The sequence below is a fragment of the Theobroma cacao genome, chromosome 5, assembly GCF_053813885.1.
Source record: "Theobroma cacao isolate CCN51 chromosome 5, ASM5381388v1, whole genome shotgun sequence".
Lineage (NCBI taxonomy): Eukaryota > Viridiplantae > Streptophyta > Magnoliopsida > Malvales > Malvaceae > Theobroma > Theobroma cacao.
Window position 1 is genome coordinate 11,929,333 of NC_142643.1, and position 21,525 is coordinate 11,950,857.

A 21,525-nucleotide genomic window follows, 5' to 3' on the forward strand; every position below is an offset into this window, starting at 1 on the left:
TGTATGAATTTATTTTACTTACACGTGTTTTCTATAAATATTGTTTTATATAAAAATGCTATATTTTAATCAATATTTTGAATAGTAATATTTGTCTATAAATCCTTTTAAAATAATTTTGTCTTTTGATTTACTTAAGCCAGAAACGACTGGTAATTGTTTAAAACGGAATATTTAACAACGATTGCTCACAGGAAAGGCAAGAAACTGATACGTAAGCCTTGCGGGGTTTCGATTGGCATTCCGGGTAATGAGTGTAAATCGAGACGTCGCGGCGATTGTCATGGGCCCGAGGGAGGTTCCGGGTCGTGACACTTCTTCTGCAACTTTCTTGCTTATCTCTTTTTCCTTTTTCAGTCTGCAAGTTTGCATTCTGATTTTTACTTTGATTTTTTTCCCTGCACTTGTTGCACTCTTAAGGTAACCATTCCACCTTCTCTCCTGCAAATATTTCTTTTTCCATTGTTTTTATGTAGAGAGAAGAGGAGGTTGTAAATCATATAATTTTTGCTTCTTGAATGAGTCTATTGTGCATGTTGGTTAATGGGTTTCTCACACTTCTTCTTGATTAACGCTTAAATTGAAGACAATTTTGACGTTTGCTGCCATTTTTGTGATACCCATATATTAAATTCATAGATTTTTGGTTGCTACAAAATTATTTGATAAACGCTTGATTGTTGAAAGTATATGATGGGTTTTATTTACATTCTTATGCTTGGTTGAGCTGGTAGAATTAAATTTTGGACATGTGGTGCAACACATGCCATATTTATAATGTTGGATGAGTACATTATCATATATATAATTTTTGGATTTTTTTTGGATTATGGCATTGTGAAAATTAGGATTATGAGAAGGTTGTCTTATTGTTGTGAGGCATGGGGACTTTATGTTGCATCTTAAAAAGTAAGATTGTCAATGGAAATCTTGAATTTGATTTGTTGCATTGGACAGGCACTAATTAAACTCATGCTTATAAGTCTTTCATATTTTCATACTTGTTGACATAATACTACTTGCATATTTTTCCTCTGAATTTATTTTGATAATTAAATTTCTTTTGTAGGAATGGCACCAAAATTATCCAAACCAAGTTCCAGTGGATCTTGTAATAGATCGAAGTTCATATCCATCGAAGCTACTGCGCGATATCATACATCCTTGATCAACAAAGTGCCAATTCTCGAATGAGGAATAGAAATCCTCATTCTACCTTACAAAGAGATTAATGACATGATTAGCGACAAATATTGGGATCAATTTTGTAACCAACCTGATGTAGTAGTGGTTCTTGTAGTATGAGAGTTTTATGCGAATGTGGTTGAGCATGTTGATGGTGTGGCGTTTGTTCGTGGTAAACGTGTTCCTTTTCATAGCCGAGCTATCAACGAATTTTTTTGAACTCCAAACATTGAAAATGATGAATATGGGCAGTACTTGGGTGATCATCAGGATTCCAATGAGATTATATCGATGTTGTGCATTGAAGGAGCCTAATGGAAGACATCACATGGTGAGCCAGTTTCATTCAAACGGAGTGCCATGAAAAAGGAGTTGAAAGTTTTGTTACATTTTGTAGTGGCATGGTTACTCCCTTCCACTCATATCAGTGATGTCACGAGGGATTGTGCAATGCTTATTTATGCCATTGTCACACATAAATCTATTAATGTTGGTAAAGTTATCTCTCATGCCATCCTACATATGGGTCGCACTAAACGAGATAGTATCAGTTTTCCTTTCCTCATCACTACCTTATGTGCGCGAGCTGGTGTGCAATGGAGTGATAAAGAAGAGCTTCAACAACCAAAACTTCCTATCACCATGGGCATTCTTTAGAGATTAGAGGAATCTACACCGGTTGCTGGTAGTTATTCCCACGCAGCTCTCGCACCTCCATATACAGTGCCCACACGTAGTGTTACTCAATGGATGGAGTGCATTGATCATCGTTTAGATCATCAAGAAATGTAGAATCGGGCAATTGAATAGATGATGCGAGCCTATGCTACACACATTAGGATGGATATGTCTACTTTTCCTTCGTTACCCATGGATTCTGACTCTGAAGATGATTTTGGTGGTGATAATGCGGAGGACTTGTAGACTACTGATTCGGTGTGAGAGGAGTATTCTTGTCCCTTGTCTTTTATTTTCATTTATCACATTGAGGGCAATGTTCATTTCAAGTTTGGGGGAGTAGTTTAGAATTTTGTTAGCTTATTTTTAGTATTTTGCTTGTTTTTATTTATATTTGCATGTTTTGTTGTGTTTTCGAAAAAAAAAAATTTGAGATAGTTGTATCTCATTCATGATTGTCCCAATCCTAGGATGATATTTTAATTATTTTTTGATTCTTAGCTGTTGGAAAGCATATAGTTATGATTTAAATTTTGTGATATTCTTGTGTTAGCCTTATTTTAGAATGTGACTTCCAATAATTTGAGCATTATACTCTTTTACTTAGAATTTTTGTGTGATTTAGAGAAAGTTTATGTTGGATAAAAAGTATAGTGAAGTCAAGAATTCTAGAATTTGTTTGATTCTCTCTCGAGGCAAAATCTTAGATAACACTTAGGATAGGAAGTGATTTAGGCCATCTTTGGATCGTTTGAGCCTTTTTGAGCCCACCTTGTTATATTTATCCTTAGTCACCCTTTTTGAGCCTAATTTACCTTTTCTTTCTAATTACACAATTATATTAGCCTTGGCTTGTTTATTTAATCCAACAATTTGAACCTTTCACCCTTTAAGTATGTTAATCTTTCTAAAGAATGATAAATTGAGGGAGAAAGTTGAAAAAAAAAATGATGGCTATTGGCAAAAATTACCCCTAGTTTAGAATTGTAAAAAAAAAAAATTTTGAGGGTTGAAAAAAAAAAGTGAAATAAAATGTGTGGTATAAAGAAAAATTTACTTCAAGTTTAAGGATGCTATAAAAAATTTTTGAGCTCTTTATATGATTTAGATTGATTAAGTGCTTAGGGTGAATTTGAGCTTAAATATATCCTTTATCATACCTTAACCCTAGCCTTACATTACAAGATTAATAAAGACCTATTGATCCTTGAATAAGTGTTTATCTACATTAGTGGAGAGAGAGATGAAAAGCAAACTTATGGGATCTTAGTACTAATCTATGCTTAGATTTAGCATAAATTAATTTCAATTGCATGATATTCTTTGCAAGAGAGCATTCACACACACACAAAAGTCCATTCAAAAATAAGTTTTCACTTGAATTGATGCATGAATTTAAGGATTAGTTGTATGTTACCTTAAGTTGAAATTGGAGTTAATTTTTGAGGAAAAATTGGGAAATCATGATTTGGTATTTCTATCTCTTGTTTAAGGATTTTTTTTTTTATGATTCAGTTTTTTTTTTTTGTGATTTTCTTTTGCTCGAGGACTAGCCAAATCTTAAGTTTAGGGGTGTGATAATTCTATTTTATAGAATTATTTTATTCCAATTTTGTTATTAAATATTAGCTAAGTCCTCAATTTTTAATTATAATTTACTTATTTTTAGTTGTTTTTATAATTAGGTTACTTTTAAGTTATTTATTTTAATTTTATGTTATTCCTTTTAATTTGGTTATTATTTATTATTTTTTATATTTTTTGTAGGAATAAAAGTGATTAGGCTTAATTTTGGAAAGTAAGGTGTAGACAGACCTAGAATCTCCTTGCATATGTTTCAGTATTTTGGCCATATCTCGAGTTACAGAATTTTAAATGATACAATTCTTAGACTAGTGGAAATTTAAGAGACAGAGTTACAACTTTTATGCAGATCACTTTGCCCAGTTCTACCTCGAAGATAGAGAAAATCGTGTTGGAATATCGTTGGACGTACCGTACCGAGAATGGAAATTTGTAAAGACTGATAATTGATTTTTGGGCCTCTTATTACACCTTTAAGCCCAATTAAACCCTAGATCAGCTTAAGGAACTTTAGGTTAAGTTTATTAATACAAATAGGATATGTTTAAGAACATTAAGTAGACAACTTTTGAAAGATTCAAGAAACTAGAAGTTGAGGTTGAAACTTGGAGATCAAGACGACAATTATTGTTTTGTTTTCTTCCTTAGCTTTTAATTTTCTTGTTACTTTCAATGGTTGAATTTTATACAATGTTATTTTATTTTGCAATTATGAGTGGCTAAACTTGTTTCTCTAGGATTGCAATTGAACTCACATGTAGTCTAAATTTTTAATCTCTTTCTTGCTTATTTTTAATGGGATTTGAATTGTTTATTCCAATTTATTCTTAATGCTTTTAATTGCCTGATTACCAATTAAATTGATTTAGGAACCTAAACAAATTTGGGAAAGGGAGTTTAAAATAGACTAAAATTAGGATAGCATATGATCAAATTAATTGATTTGCGTATAGGATAGGGATATACCTATAAGCCGTGTGTAGCCAGATTAGAGCCTGAACTTAATGAGTATGTTTTAATTTCAAATCACATAGGGATATAGTGTTTTGGTTAAAATAGATATTTTTATAAGATGAGTCGGGAAACCCCTATAAATAATTTAGGACTCTAGGTTAGCAATTCACCCCATTGAAATAAGTTAAGGAAGAGAGGTAAGATTTAGGTGAAGTGTGAGGGATATTGTAATCCTAGGCTTGGTTAGTTTGATATTTTCTTCAGTTATTATTATTTTGATTTTTCTTGTTGGTTTTAATATTAGTTAATTAGTTTTAGTTAATTACTTAATTTTGATTATTTGGATAAGATTAAATTGTTCTAATTTTAGTAATTGGTAAAGTTTTAGATCAATTCCCTGTGGGATCGATACCTTGCTTGCTAATATACTATTTATTTGATACGTATACTTGCATAGTAGGATTTTAACTGACAAGTATTGGAATATGGGTTGTTCTGCTATCTGTTAAAGTTCCCCACAAACTAGACTGATTCAGAATTGTATGGACATTGATCATTTGAATGGCCATCCCCACACATCTCACAAATTGAATTTTGAACTGCATGAACTCTCAGTGTGTCAATCTTCTTGGACAGTGTAGCCACTTATGCAGCTAAGTTGTTCATTGCATCAATTTCATAGGCTTTAACAGCTTTTCTCGAACCCGACCTTTCTAAAGGCCATTGATAATTATTTGAAGACATCTCTTCCAACAAATTATAAGCATTTGCCACATTCTTACTCATCAATGCCCCACTAGCAGCAGCATCAATTGTGGTTTTAATTGCCCCAATCAACCCATTGTAGAATGTCTGAACTTGCAGCCAATCAGGAAGCCCATGATGTGGGCATCTTCGCAGTAGTTCTTTAAACCTCTCCCAAGCTTCATACAAGGACTCCCCATCAAATTGTGTGAAGGAGGTGATATCGTTCCTCAACTTTGCAGTCTTTGCAAGTGGAAAGAACTTTGTGAGAAACTTTTGAGCCAATTCCTTCCATGAAGTGATAGACCCATTAGGCAGTGAATTAAGCCAGCTTTTTACTTTATCCCTCAGAGAGAATGCAAACAGTCTCAATCTAATAGCATCATCAGTTACTCCATTGTATTTAAAAGTATCGTAAATCTCTACAAAATTTACTAAATGAGCATTAGGATCATCACTGGGTAACCCACCAAACTGGACTGAAGACTAAATCATCTGAATATAAGCTGGTTTAATTTCAAAATTATTCGCATTGATGGAAGGTCTCCTAATGCTTTGGTGCAAACCTTGCAACAAAGGAACTGCATAATCTCGCAATGCTCTATTTGCTTCAGGAACCACATTAATGGCATTATTACCATTATTAATGTTATCCTCAGCCATTGTTTGAGGATTAATGCTAAGGTTTTTGTGATTTCTTTCAACATCTAAGCTCATTTAAGGTAAATTTAGAGGATTTATGCATTTCTAGCTTAGTTTAGAGAAAGAAAGTAGCTATAGTCAAAAGCGAATAGATTTCAAAAGTTGCTTGATTAATTGGTCTAAGATAATTAGTCTAGAAATTGATTGTTATGAATGTTGTATGATAGGAACCCTTGAAAACACACTAGATTACACATAATTGGGGTTGTAATCTAGCTTCCTATAAGATAAGTGGTTTCACCAATTTCAAAACTATTTTGATAAGTAAAGTTGAAGAATGATTTGAGGATTATTGGTGAATGTAATTTTCTACAAATATTTATGAATTGAAAATTTATTTGTGGATGAGGAAAGTATTTTAAAATTCGTTTTCAACCTATTGTGTACGTAAATATGATATTTTGTATTACTTTTCAACAAGGGGAGACAAGCATCTTATGTTTGAGTCCACTTGATTAATCCGATCTTCAAACTAGTGTGGGTATGAGATATGATTTATGATTAATGCATGAATGTATGAAGTGTATACTAGATATTCTGAGGCATGAAATGTGTGATGGCTTGTATCCTGATTTTCATCTAAAGATATTATGTTTATGAATATGATGTGTTTTCCATATAGTACATGAGATGTTTGAGGAAGCATGATAAATGTTATGAGATAATGTATGTAACACATGTTTTACATATGATATGATGAAAGAGTAGGCATGAGGAAATGCCATAAGACGTGTATATGATCTGAAATTTGATGGAATTGGATCTAAGTGGATTGATGTGATTGTGTATGTAACACCCCGTAACCTCATATAAGAGCCAATAAAACCTTATTGATAAGACGAAGGGTCAATTGACGTAAATCTAAGTGCCAAAGAGCGGTGATCAGTGAAAGGAATATTTTAGAACAAAATATTCCACAGACGAGAAAGTAATAATTAAATAATAATATTTTTTATTGAGGATGAATTTGCAAGAAGGCAATTTGGAAGTGAATTGGAGCCAAGTGAGACACTTTGAGACCCGAGGAGACAAATGGAGAAATTTATAATAAAATAATATTTTATTAATAAAATAATATTAAAATATTAATATTTTATTTGTTGTCGAAATTAGCAATGAAGGAGGATTATATCGCTAATCTAAGTGGGGGAGAAGAAATAAGAAAGAATTTCGAAGAAAAATGACATAAGTGGGGCTTGCGTGCCTTTAGTTAGTAAAGCAAGAGTGGGTAAGTATATATTTAAATATTATGGTGACACTTTGGTGTAGTGCAAATTTTATATTTTATTTGTACAAGTATAAAGGAAGAAAGATAGAAGGAAATTGGAATTTAAAAGAAATGATTGAAGGACCAAATTGTAAAGGATGAAAAGCATGGAAGGTCGAATGGTAAATAAGGAAACGTTGAGGACTTATGTGCAATTACAATATTTGAAGATAAATTGAAATTAACTAACTAAGGAAAGTTAGATTATGTAGGATAATGAGATGTGCATGTAAATTCACTATTACATGCAAATAATAGCATATAAAAAGAAGAAAGTTAGTGGGGAACATGTGGGACCCCCACCATGTGAAGTAAAAGGAAAGATAGGCCTAAATCTATTTGCATATAAAGAGATTGGTGCATTAGGTGGCCAAATAAGAAAAGAAAGATGTGAGATGCACGTGACTTAAATAGATTAATGAATGACTAAATAAAATATAAAATAAAGGTGGTGCATGAAATAAATAATGAAAAAAGAAAAAAATGAAAGAGTGAAAGTGGCGGATGGAGAAGTTTAGTGACGATAGATAATGGGCCAATGAACAAAGAAGGAAATTGGTGCATGAAGAACCGTTGGTTGGTAAAATGGCCAAATGAAAACAAAAAGAGAATGTGTGCATGTATTGTGATTGGTTAAATGGGTGGCCGTATATGTGAAACCTCGACCTTCACAAACGTGTAACTAGAGGTAGAACTTATGCTTAAAGGTTTAATTTGAGCTAATGATGCTAGTTTTATGTTACTTATAATTATTTTATGTCGTTATAGGAGTAGGATTAAAAAGTGATTTCAATTGGTGAAGAAAGGTGCATAATGGGTTATTGCTCTATTTACATATATTTTGGTTTTTCAAGCATATCTCCCACTACAGAAGTCCAAATAACATGAAGTTTAGACCATTAGAAAGATAAGAGGCAGGGCTACACCTTTTATGTTTACTACTTTGCCTAATTTTAATGGGAAGGTGGTCAAAATTTTTATCGAAGTGAAAGTACTGTGCTAAAAGAACAGATGTGGATAGAACATTTGAGCGCCGTAAAGCTGAAAATTGAGAGCCACAGCCCTCACCATAATTTCCAAAAATAACAAGCTTAAGGGATTTTTGAAGCTACGGCTTTTGAGGGCGACTTAAGAGACCTCTTTTAGAGGATTTTGGACCTTTTCCCAATGTCAAAAGAGTAAAAAGATTGCACAAGAAAAGGAGGAAAACAAATGGCCTTGTTAAGGGCATTATTGTAATTGCATGAAAAGTTAGATAAGCTTCAACTATAAATATCTACTCTCCAGCAGCCTTTTTCATTTTTTTTCCAATAGCTTCTCATTCCCATCTTTCTCTTCATCTCACGTTTCTTCATCCTCCATGGGAGTTCTCTTCAAGCTTCCATAACTCTCTCAAGTTAGTCTCAAATTTCATGCTTTTGTGCACCTTTTCACAAGCCCTTTGTGCTCTTTTACTCTTTCACCTTAAAAACCCTCCAAAGTCTTAAACTAATACTTTCTCTCACTAGCTAGGTGTTTTAGAGAGAGAAAGAAAGACTTTCTATAATAGTTTGGAAATTCTTGAGGAGGAATCCAATTACAAATCGAGCAAGGTGAGTATTGAAATTGAGTTGATATTTTTAGTTGTTGAGAATGGCTGGTGGTTAAATCTGTGAGTGTTTTGTAGTTAAGGTGATTTATTCATTTTAATGTGATTAGAATAGTGAAAATAGATAGCCACTTAATTTTAGTTGGAAACTGGTTAGGAATAACTAGTAGAACATGATTTAGGAGATAGCTTCTAGAACTATATTTATGTGAATTGAGTTAATTGTGATGCTATTACGATGATAGGTTCCAACAAAGCTCCATTGCCCCATTTGGACCATTAGAGGAAGTTGGAATTGGGTAAAGATTTAACAAATACCAGTGAGTGAACTTGCACTAAAAGGTTTTGGCTAGATGTACATACGTTTGAACGAATCACTTGAATTGTTTAAATTGTCTTTTCTTCAAATTGGATACTAGAACAAGCCTTTAACAAAACGTTTTCCTTGCGTTGTGAAATGTGATTGTAATGAATTTACGAAATCGCTTTATATGTTGATATATATATATGTATAGTACATTGGTAGATAATATTGTGTAATGAATATAACAGTGCATGTGCACGATGTGAGGGATGCAAATGCCGGTAATGACAAGGTGTGGGAGTTTGGAGGATGACATAGTTGTGAGCGATGTGGGGGTTGCTCATGAGCTAGGTGAGGCGACAATGATATGCATGTTGAAGTATGTATATGTATATATGTATGTTATACAAAGTTTATTAAAATATTTATGAATGGGTTGTATGTTGGCATTATTAATTTCTACCATATTTTCCACTTCTTTAACATCATGGTTAATCATGAATTTCCAATGTCAAAGGATTAATTTATCTAGTTTGGAATAAAAGATTTTAATGAGAAACTCTCGTGCAGTTGAGATAAACCCTTGTACAACTGAGAGGAACCCTCGTACAGATGATGATATTTACCTAAAATACGCTGCAATGAGAATGCCTTTCCGCTACAGTGAGAATCTGTCTATTATGCTGCCTTGTTTGGATAATTACCAAAAATTTTCTCTCTTTCCGATTTCATGTTGAACACGATTCCTTCATTATTAAATGATTTAATAACCAAAGGTTTAATGGAGGGGTGTTATTAAGAACTTGAACTAAATTGCCTTGTTTTCAAATAAGTGCATCATGATTTTCAAACCTCTCTTATCGTTGCTTGTTCCCTTCTTATGTTCACTCACTGAGTTTTTAATCACTATTTTTAACTTTATGTTTTCAGATCAGAAAGCAGTCGGAACCTACGTAGAGGTGTTCATGTAGATTTGTCTCCTAGGTAGGTATCTCGGCATTCAGTAGCTGAACCTCCACCAAGGTTACTCTGCTGGAAGTCAAGAGTCATTTTGTTTGTGAATACGTTCATGTGATGTAAAGTATTAAGATAGGTGTCTTAGACAAGGTATGTATATTGTGATTGGTAATGCCACCATGAGTTGGCAATGGTTAACATTATATTGGGTTAATGTGAAATGCAGTTTTTGATTGCTATAGCACATTAATTAGGTACTTATAGATTGGAAGTATGAAAGGTGACTTTAAGAATAGTTGATGGAATGATGCAGAATTATATAAATAGGCTTGCTTGGGCTTGGTGGGCTATGCCCATTGGGTCCATGCACCTGTCATGGCCCAGAATTTGGGTCATGACAATATAAATACCAAGTTGAAGGGGTAAAGAAATGTGAATTGGCCTTGAGAAGTTGAGAGAGGGCCGACCACTTAGAGAAGGAAAGGAAGAAGAGAAAGCTTTGAGAAGTTCCACCCTCAAGGAAGAAAAGGAGAAAGAAAAAGAGAGAAATGAGGGAAAGGCTCGGGTTGTGAGTATTGAAGTGAAATCGTGAGGTTTCCATCCTTTATCTTGTAAACTATTCCATCAACCAAAGAGTCTTCAACATTCAAGAGGAAAGCCATGGAGTGTTGATGGAGGTGTAAAGCTTGATTTCAAGATACAAGAGAAATAAGGTAAGGATTGTGGTTTTAGTTTGAATGTTTTCTGAAAATGAGTTGGTGACTATAAGGAATGTTTTGTGGCAGCAAAGATTGGCTTGATTGGAGGAGATTTACTGACATGTAAGCCATCAAACCCATGGATGCATGATAGATTTAAGTGAAAGAAAAATGATAAGCATAATAATGTGTTTTAAGGCCTACGGATGGTAAGATTTTTTTTGAAGAACTAATTTGTGAATCATGTTGGTAGCTTGGTGATCAGAGTTTTGGAGGAATGTAGGAGTGCATGTGCGAATCAAGCAACCTTTAAGGTAAAAATGAATAATGCTTTAAGTATAGTTAAGAGATCTTGAGGAAATGGCTTTTGTTGTGTTGATTGGAATCTTGAAAGGCATATGGTGAAGGATAATGGTTATTGAAAGAATCTAAAATGCATGAGCTAGTTGGAAATGTTAAGTTTGCTTGTTATGCTGTTTAAAAGAAATAAGGAGGAATAATGTGAATAGAGGATTGAGAAAAAAAGCATTGAAAGTTAGATAGACAATTATGCATGTAAACTTGGAAATAATTGAGTTTGATTTGGAATGATTGTTGTTGCCATATATGTGGTTAATATTATGAAAATATAAGATGGATTTGGATGAAAGTTGCTTGGAAAGGTTTAAATGGGCACTTAATGTTATAAATAAGTTGCCGGTACATATAATATGAAGGATTACGCAAGTAAAAGTTATGAATTTCTTTGGTAAAAATATGTCAAGATGTATGCGAATATGCAAAGGTTAAGTGATAAAGAATGATGATTCTAGCATGATGTAAGTTATTAAAATGATGATTAATGTTTGAATGAGATAGAAAATGGGATGTGATATAAAAGCATAAAACTAAGAATGTGGTACATAAGGCAGCAAATATGAATGAATTTGTGGTGACATTCACTAAATATATTGAGTTAACTTGCTGCTAGAAAGTGTACAAGTGAGGAAAGTTTGTTGTGGTGGCATACCAGGGGTGGTGACGGGCGACCGGTAAGTAACATTAGCTAGAGACGCACCTGAACTGATAGCGACGTAGTGTCCTGCTATTATAAGATGAGTAGGGGGTGTTTATTTCAAAAGGTCTATATTATATATACTGTTATACATTCAATAAACGTTACTGGTTTTCTTTAAATGCAATTATGGATAGCATGAGTTGTTAGCCTTAATAGGTGATTTTAAAATGGATTTACAATGATTTATACATTGGAAATTGTGGATGTAAGTTGATTTAGAAATTGGTTGTGTATAATATATTTATACATATATGTAAAGTGTTTTAGAAATAAGGAAATAAGCCTTTTCGCACTATTTTGCATCAAAAATCAATGCCTTGTATCTTAGGGTGATATGAATGGTTAAATGTATTTGTCAAAATGGTTTAAATGCAAACTTTTGAAAGTTGGTTTTAGTTTGATCTTTATACAAGTGTTTACACCATGCCTTTTAATGTGAAAAGCAATTTGAAAGGATATCGAACCTTGTTTGCAAATGATTTAAAGCAAAAGTCTCGAAAAACTTGATTTGGTTTTGAAAATGGTTTTGACAAATCGAGAGTGTCGAGAGTAAGCTGAATGTCACATTGGGATAGTGTGACCCTTGTTCACAAGTGAGCTCTAACTAAAGAACCTTTGGGTCGTCGACTAGCTCTTAGACGTGGCTGGGGCCATAGTTTGTGATATATACGTGGCGAGGCCACGGGTTGATATATGTGGCTAGGCCACAAGTTGATATACGTGGTTACGACCACCTGATTTCTTCGATGTCAGCCAACATCGTCCAAACTGCCATGGCTGTGGGAATCTGAGGAGCGGGACTCTCGAATTGTTATTGCGTGGAAGTGGGTCCATGAGTGTAGTACCCTGTATTTTGATACAGTGGCTAATAAAGTTTACGGATGCCAATTGGGGTTGATTACTAAGTTAAAAGGGTAATTTAGAAGTGAACCCATGAAATCTCAACCTCTATAGACATGCAACTAGAAGTAGACGCAATAATGCGGACCAGGGGTAATTTCATAATTTTTCTTGGTAAGTTCCTACGAGTGGGGTTTTTGATGTTATTAAGGTCTAAATAGGCCTAAGGAATGAATAAATGATGTATAATGATGAAAACACGAAGAAATATAGAAGTGATAATAATTTTCATAATAGGGGCAAAATGGTCATTTTGCACCTCGAGTCAAAATTTTTAAGTTTTCCCAGACTCGAGCATGTTTAGACTATTATGGACCTTGTCTTGGTATAAAAAGAGGAAAATGGTTGCACCAAGGATTAAAGGAGAACAAGTTAATGTGCTAAGTGCATTTTCGTAATTTCAGGTGGAATAGATAAGCTTGAGCTATAAATATCTTTTTCTTCTAGCAGCTTCTTCATTCTTCAGCAGGTTCTTCTCCTTCTTCTTCGTCCATCTCATGTTGCTTCCATCCTCCATGGAAGCTTGCTTTGCAACTTCCATAACTTTCTCTGTCTAGCTCCAAATGTCATGCCTTTGCCCACTCTTTCATACGATTTTTCATGCTCTTCCACTTTTACACATTAAAATCGTCAAAAAAAGTCTTTGTTCAGCACTTTCTCTCACTAGTTGAAAGTTTTAGAGAGAGAAAGAGGGAGCTTCCATAGTAGCTTGACAATTTTTGGAAAGAATTTCAATTATAAAGCTACTAAGGTGAGTAGTGAACTATAGTTGATTTTTAGGTGTTGAGAATGTCTAGTAATTAGAATTGTGAGAGTTTATTTGTTGGGATTATTATTCATTTTAGTGTGACTAGAAAATTGCAAACAATAGCCATTTATTGGTGGTTGGAAACTAGTTAGGAATGACTAGTAGAACCCAATTTAGAAAATAGTTTTGGAATGGTATTAATGCCAATTTGGGTTGGTTGTGATGTTGTGTGTGTATAGGTTCCAAGAAAGCCTCACATGTTCATTTGGAGCATTAGTTGAGGTTAGAGTCAAGCAAAAGAATCAACAAGACCGGTGAGTGAACTTGAATTTCAAAATATTTTTGGGAATGTGAATGTGTTTGCATAAGACTTTAAATGATTTTACCCAACGTTTCTTAAAAATGGGTGCCTTGGGAACAAGCCCTTGATAAATTGTCTTTGTGTTGTTATATGTGGCAATTATGGACTCATGCACTACCACATTATGTTGATATACATATAAATATATATATATATGAATATATGTTGTACATGGATAAATAATGTTGTATGATAATATTGACCCAGCTATGTGTGAGTAGGAGTGCACATAAGCCGATGCTGACTTCGCTATGTGCGAGTGGGAGTGCGCATTGGCCGATGATGACCCAGCTATGTGCGAGTAAGGAGTGCGCATAAGCCGCTGCTGACCTAGCTATGTTTGAGTAGGGAGTGCACATGAGCTGATGATGATGGGAGGGTGTGCATGGAGCTAGATATATACATATATATATATATATATATGTAAATGTGTGTGTTATAGAAAGCTCATGAATATGGTATATGATTGTAATGCATGTGAAATTTTGGCATGTTGAACTTTGGAAAATTTTAAGCATTTCATGTTGAAATTGGCATGATGGATCTTGAGAATGTCCCATTTTCTTGTAAATTGAGTTCATTGCAACACCAAATGGATTTTTTTGTGCAAAGGAGGCCCTTTTTTCACTTAGGTGCCTTGCTTCTTGCTACAGCAAGAAACATTCTGTTTTGGCAGCAGAAAACTCGCTGCAGCGAAAATAAATCTCGTTACAGCGAGAAACTCTCAGGTTTTGATGCAGTGCCTTCATTTTGATGAAGATTTTGACCACTTTCCCATTTGAACTGGGAAAAGTGGCAAACATCAAAGTTGTATCCCTGCCTCTTCACTTTCTAATGGTTGAAAAATAAGGTCAATTGGACTTTTGTAACGGACGATATAGTAGAAAAACTGAAACACATGCAAACTGATACTGTTTCTCGCTGCAGGGAGAAACATTCTGTCCTGCGTGCTACCCTATTCAATTTTTGACATATTTTTCACCCATTTAACTTCGTGGATTGATCATGGGTTGTTGCAACACTATGAGGTTATTAATCAAAGTTTGAAATAAGGGGTTTTTAGTAAGAAATTAAATCAATTGCATTGTTTTTAAAACAAGTGCATCATGATTTCCAAATTTTTCCTATTGATTGCTTGTTCCCTTCTTATGTTCACTCACTGAGTTTCGTACTCACATTTTTAAAATTCATGTTTTTAGATTTAGAGATAGTTGGGACCTATATTGAGTCGCACACATATGTTCATCTTCTTGGTAGGTACTATGGCATCTTAGTAGCTGTATTTTCACCTAGAGTCACTCCACTGATGGTCTCGAGTCTATTACTTGTGAACATGTATATGTAATGTAAACTACTAAGAGTCATGTTATAAATGAAGTATGTATATGTTGGATTGATGATGACAGTACTTTGATATAATATAAATATAAATATTCAGTTGTTATAAAATATTACTGAAACATTTACTTTTGAGAGTTACAGCACTTCATTTTAAAGATGATGGATGGGAATGATAATCGAAATTGCATAAATAGGCTTGCTTGGGCTTAGTGGGCTATACTTATTAGGCCCATGGGCCGATCATGGCTCGATAATTGGGCTGTGACAATGAGTGATTACTATGTTTACCTACTCAAGAGCCTTGAGAGTTTTAGACTCATACTCTTTTGCATGGTGGAGAGTTAATGTTTTCTTCAGCTTCCCTACTTGCTTGCAAGCTTTCAGCGCTTTATAAGTTGATTTTGAGTTGATATACATGAATGCACATGGTTATTTTTACATGCCACACATTTTGGGAGCGTGTGTGATTTATACGACTATTTTGCTTTTAAACGAAAAGGATAATTTCGAGCATTGAAAATTATTTTACTACGCTTTATTTTCGGCATTGATTACCAAGGAAAGTATTGCATTATGATTTATAGCATTATTTCTACAAGGCAAAAATACTCTACTTGTGATTTAATTTAATAAGATTACATTTTATATTCTAGTTTTATTATTCAAATTATCTACTTTATGCTTGTTTCCCATCTACGCCCTGCTCACAAAGCCGATGATCACTGAATCTGTGAGACTCACCCCCTTATCTCAGTTTTGCAGATAGTGATCGGCCTAGCGTGCATTCATCGTCATTATAGTCCACTGCGGATAGGTAAAGGCATCTCATAGTACTTTATTCCGAGTCACTCCAATGCTAGAGGTCGAGTCATTCATAGCATAAATTCATTGTAAATAGTGTTAATGCAAATGTACAATTGGGTATTGACTTTAATGTATTTTCAAAATTATGTGAAATCAAGGTTAAGTTGACTTATTACGATTATTGTTCAATACCATATTACAATGAGTTATACGTCAAAGAGATTATATAAGTTGGTGGGTTCTCCCACAAGGCTCGGACGCCGGTAGCGATCGAGGAGCTGTTGTTACAGTGTAAAGCATGGATTTCAAAAAGTTTCTTTTATAAAGGAAACATGTAATCCCATTACACAAATGGAAAACACATCATTCATATTGCAAGTAATATAATCACATCCTAAAAATAAAAATCTAATGAAGTAAGATAAAATATACTTTTTATTTTGAGATTCTTATTTCAAACATCACCACACCAACGATTGATTTCTAGACCAAACAAGTTTACCATTTATTCTTCAAGAATACTTTCAACTTGAACCTTAAGTGGACAAGTTGTGGAATGCTCGGCTACAAAATGACAACCAATTTTGTCTCTCTTTTCTTCCTAAAAATTAATAGCTATTTTTCTTTCAAAAAATTCAACCAAGAATGGGAGAGAGGAAGAGAGATATGACAAAGTTAGAAGGACAAAGAGAGAAGTGACGATTGAAACTTTTTCAAGAAAGGTACGTATGTCTCTTTTCTTCTAATGTCTTCTCTTTTTATTAAAACTGTTGAATCAAAGGTTTAATCAAAATCAAATACCTTTCAATCAATCTTGAACATCCATTTAGATTCATGGAAGCATCAAACATGCTCCATAATTATCAAAATCAAAATTAAAAAATAAATAATTTAATTCTTTAATTATCATTTAGAGTCCTTGATAAAATAAAACTCCTTGTTGAATAATAACTCTTATTTTATTATTATCCATCTTTATAAAAAGAATTAATAATAAATAAAAGAGTGATAGTCAAACATGGAGTCTCTTTTTATCAACATAGATGTCTAGATTCATTTTGCAAGAATCCAACTAGCATTATCTTAATTTAAGACAACTAATGTCTTCAATTAAGATAAAACATGTTATCTTGTCTAAACTGAGACAAATATGTTTGCTTGTCTACATTAAGGCAAAACCTATTTTGCTGGTCTTAAATTAAGACAAACATATTTTCTTGTCTAAATTAAGACAAAACATGTTTTCTTGTCTAATTAAGACAAAAATGTTTTTCTTGTCTAAATGAAGACAGCACATGTTTTCTTGTCTAAATTAAGACAACACATGCTTTCTTGTGTAAATTAAGACAAACATGTTTTCTTATCTAAATGAAGATAAAACTTGTTAAAGTTGCCACTTTTGTACACAATTTAATAAATCAAATAAAACATGCATTCCAACTTAAAAAAGTTGAATTCTATGAAGCTAAATGGGAAATCTATTTGGGCATAGATATTCCAACTTAGAATTATTCTTCATCTCATCAAGATAATACAAGCTTATTAACCATGAAATCACTTCACCATAGATTCAAGGTTGCACTCTTGGATTAACTATAATAGCAAGAAATGATTCAATACTTGACATTAATTATTAGTTGTCCAATTGCAAACCTTATATTGTGAACCCTCATAATCATCCAATGAAAAAAGGTGAAATTACTCTAGATCCAATCTTTTAAGTATCCAGATGTGATGAGTAGCTAATTCATCAATCCACTAGGCCTAGATTAATCACCAATCTTCCTGAAATCACTAAAACTGATGTTAATGCTACAAACTCCATTATTTGGATATATGTTTCAAGATGTTCATCTCGATTATAATCCCAACACCGGAGTCTAGATCAATGCTTCATGATGATCATGCTCATGGTATATCAAAGATTATAAGGAGATTAAACACGAGTCCACTATCCATTAGGATTTTAGTTTTACTATAAGCAAATGCATAAGTGTGAGATCAAGATTTAAGTAACGGTTTGTGAAACCTTGACCTCCATAGATGCGTAACTAGAGGTAGATTGATGAGTGCATGAAATTCACATATTTAATGGGAGATTAAATACCTAATTGTTCTAAGTTGGACTAGATTTAGGATCGAATTTAGTATTTTTATTTATTTTATTAGTTTAGTTTAATTTATGTTTAAATGCTTATTTTAAGTTAATGATGTTAGTTTTACATTATTTATAATTATTTTATGTTTTTATAGGTGTAGGATCAGAAATAATTTCAATTGGTGAAGAAAGGTGCATAATGGACTATTACTCTATTTGCATATGTTTCGGTTTTTAAAGTATATCTCCCACTACAGAAGTCAAAATGACATGATTTGTAAACCATTAGAAAGATAAGAGGCAGGGCTACAACTTTAATGTTTACCACTTTGCCTAGTTTTGAACAAAATGTGGTTAAAATCTTTGTCAAATTTAAAGCACTTCACCAAAAGAACAAAAAAGGGTATTTTTGTAAATTATGTGAAACTTTGATTGACTTTAGAGAGAAATATCTAAAGTTCCAGCACCTTCTTCTTCTTCCACTCATTTTTTCTCTCCTTTTTGTAGAACTTTTCATCCTTCATGGAAAGAAACCTTAAAACCTACATAACCTTCTCATACTAACTCTAAAATCATGTTTTTGCACACTTTTTCATAGGGTTTTTTGTTCTCTTTCACTTTTTCACCTCAAAAACCCTCAAAAAAAGTTTTTCCTCTACACTTTTTCTCACTAGCTGAACATTTTTAGACAGGGAAACTTTTCAAATTAGCTTGAAAACTATTCAAGGAGTTTTCCCCTTTTAATCCTCACTAAGAAAATTTCAACTATAAGTCCACCAAGGTGAGAAATGAGTTAGGGTTGATTTTAAGTTGTTAAAGATGACTATTAATTAGATATGTGGGTTGTTACATTTTTTATGCTTATATTGTGTGTGATAGGTTCCATCGAGGCCGCACATGTCCATTTGGAGCATTAGTTGAAGTTAGAGTCGATCAAAAGAATCAACAAGGACAAGTGAGTGAACTTGCACTAAATTATTTTTGGAAAATACATGTGTTAAGATGAAGCACTTAAATGATTATATTTGACTTTTTTTTCTCTAAATCATGAATAGGAACAAGCCCTTGATGAAACGTTTTATGTTGTAAAATGTGTAATCTGATGAACCCATGTGTTCTTATATTTTGATGATATATATGTTATGCTTTGAATGATAATATTGTGTGATATTTGTAACTGCGCGTGTGTGATGTGGGAGTGCACATGCTGATGATGATGGGTGATTCCAGCTTTGTGCGTTGTGGGAGTGCAAATGAGTTGATTACCGGTGGATGATGATTCTAGCTATGTGCGGTGTGGGAGTGCACATGAGCTAATGATCGGTGGATGATGATTCCAGCTATGTACAGTGTGGGTGTGGACATGAGCTAATGACCGATGGATGATGATTCCAGCTATGTGTGGTGTGGCAGTGTGCATGAGCTGATGAGCTAGTGGTTGTATACATTTTTCCACATACCATAGAAATGTTAGAGAAAATATTATGTGATTGCAATGAATGTTGAATGTTGAAATTGTTAATTGCTTCCAAATTAATTTTTAATGCAACGAGAAACTCTTAGTCTTGCCTATCTTGCTTGGATATTTGCTTTAGTTTTCACTTGTTTTAACTTTGTTGTTGATCATAGATCCTTCACTCTAATAGATTAAATAATGAAAGGTTGAATTAAAGGGCTTTACCAGAAATTAAGCTAAATTGCATTGTTTGTAACATAAGTGCATCATGTTTTCTTCAACTTTTTGTATCATTTGCTTGTTCCCTTCCTATGTTCACTCACTGGGTTTGTACTTACTCTTTTAAACTTCATGTTTTAAGAGTCGGAGGCAATTGGGACCTAGATTAAGGTATCGAAGTATATTCATCTTTTTGGTAGGTACCATGGCATTCAATAGTTGTACCTTCACCCAAAGTCACTCTGCTGGTAGTCAAGAGTCTTTTGCTTGTGTATGCGTACGCGTGATGTAAATCACTAAGATTCATAGTATAAACAATAAATGTATATTTTGATTATTGGTGCCACTATGAGTTAACAATGGGTGATATTACTTTCAATGATCTAAATGTAAGTAATTGATTGCCATAGTATATCACTGAATATTTTTATACTTGAGAATTATGAAATGTGGCTTTAGGAATGATTGTTGAAATGATGATCGGGATTACATAAAGAGGCTTGCTTGGGCTTAGTGGGCTATGCCCATTAGACCCATGTGTCGGTCATGGCCCGAAAATTAGATTGTGACAAAGTTGGTATCAGAGCCTTAGGTTGTCTAGGTCCTAGGATTTTCATTATTGGTCCAGCGGAGTATCGGATCTTTACGTGCAAACTTCGGTTGTGAACTGTGAACCGCGTCACATTTTACAACCAAGAAACCGTATAGATTCCCTATTCTAGAAACCACCCTTCCCTTTAGGTATAATTGTAACTTGTGTTTAATAACAAGTGTTTGCTCTTGTCTAGGTAAAAATGTCACCTAAGACACGATCCGCCTTAAGAAGGACGAGGGGGCAAGATGCTCCTAACAAGACGACAGGTAAGCCACAGGCTCCCACTTTAGGGGGTGAGGTAGACATGGCAAGACGACTAGGTTGGTGAAGGAGAATACGCCTATGAGTAGACATGATGAGGAACAGTCTTTAAGTGATGCAAATAGACATCCAATTGGGGGCATTACCATCGAGGACTTGGTTCCAAGTTTGCAGGGAGTTAATAAGGTTGTGGAGATGATGGCAACCTGTATGGACGACATATAGAGAATAGTAAAGGGGAGACATGTAACATAAGAATCCCCTAGTTCATAAGGATAGGCTAATCGCCATCATTTAGAGGTTGAGAAGGGTCATATAGAGGTTTCACTTCCTGATTTCCTGAAGCTTAAGCCTTTATCGTTTACGAGGTCTGATGCATTGAAAAAACCCTAGGTTTTCTTAAACAGTATGGAAAAATTTGTGATGCCATGGGATGTTCTAGTACTAGATCAATTGAGTTAGCTGTTTTTCGATTAGAGGATTATGGCACAAAAGTGGTATGGCTCCCTGCATAGAGGTAGGCCGACTGGTGCAACCTCGTTGATTTGAGATGAGTTTAGTACAGCGTTCTTGGATCGATTCTTACCAATCAGTGTACATAATGCAAGAGCTAGGGAGTTTGAGGCCTTAGTACAGACCCAAGGTATGACGGTGTCGAAATACGACATCAAATTAACATAGTTGGCTTAGTATGCGCCCTATCTAGTTTCTACTGAGGAGATGAAGATTCAAAGATTTATGGATGGGCTAGTGGAGCCATTGTTTAGGGCTGTAGCATCCAAGGATTTGGAAACCTACACCGCAAGTCGTGGATTGTGCTCAGTAGATTAAGATGAGGAGTAGCGAGAGTAGGGCTGTAAGGGATAGAATAAAAAGAGCCAAGATAGAGGGCCATCAGGGTCTAAGAGACTTTAGTGATGACATTTCATCTTTTAACGATTAGGGCCCACACTAGAACTCATGGTTACCCCAATAGGGGAGTGGCTCGCCTAGTGCCAGTATTACGGTGGGATAGAAGACCTTC

The 21,525-nt window shown here is 34.1% G+C and overlaps 1 non-coding gene across 1 annotated transcript; it reads left to right on the forward strand.

The window, feature by feature from the left end:
- The first annotated feature begins 5,275 nt into the window (after positions 1–5,275).
- On the forward strand, positions 5,276–5,382 carry LOC148762452 (small nucleolar RNA R71). The gene has a single exon (XR_016026783.1). It is a non-coding gene; the product is annotated as a small nucleolar RNA R71 (small nucleolar RNA).
- Positions 5,383–21,525: the final 16,143 nt, after the last annotated feature.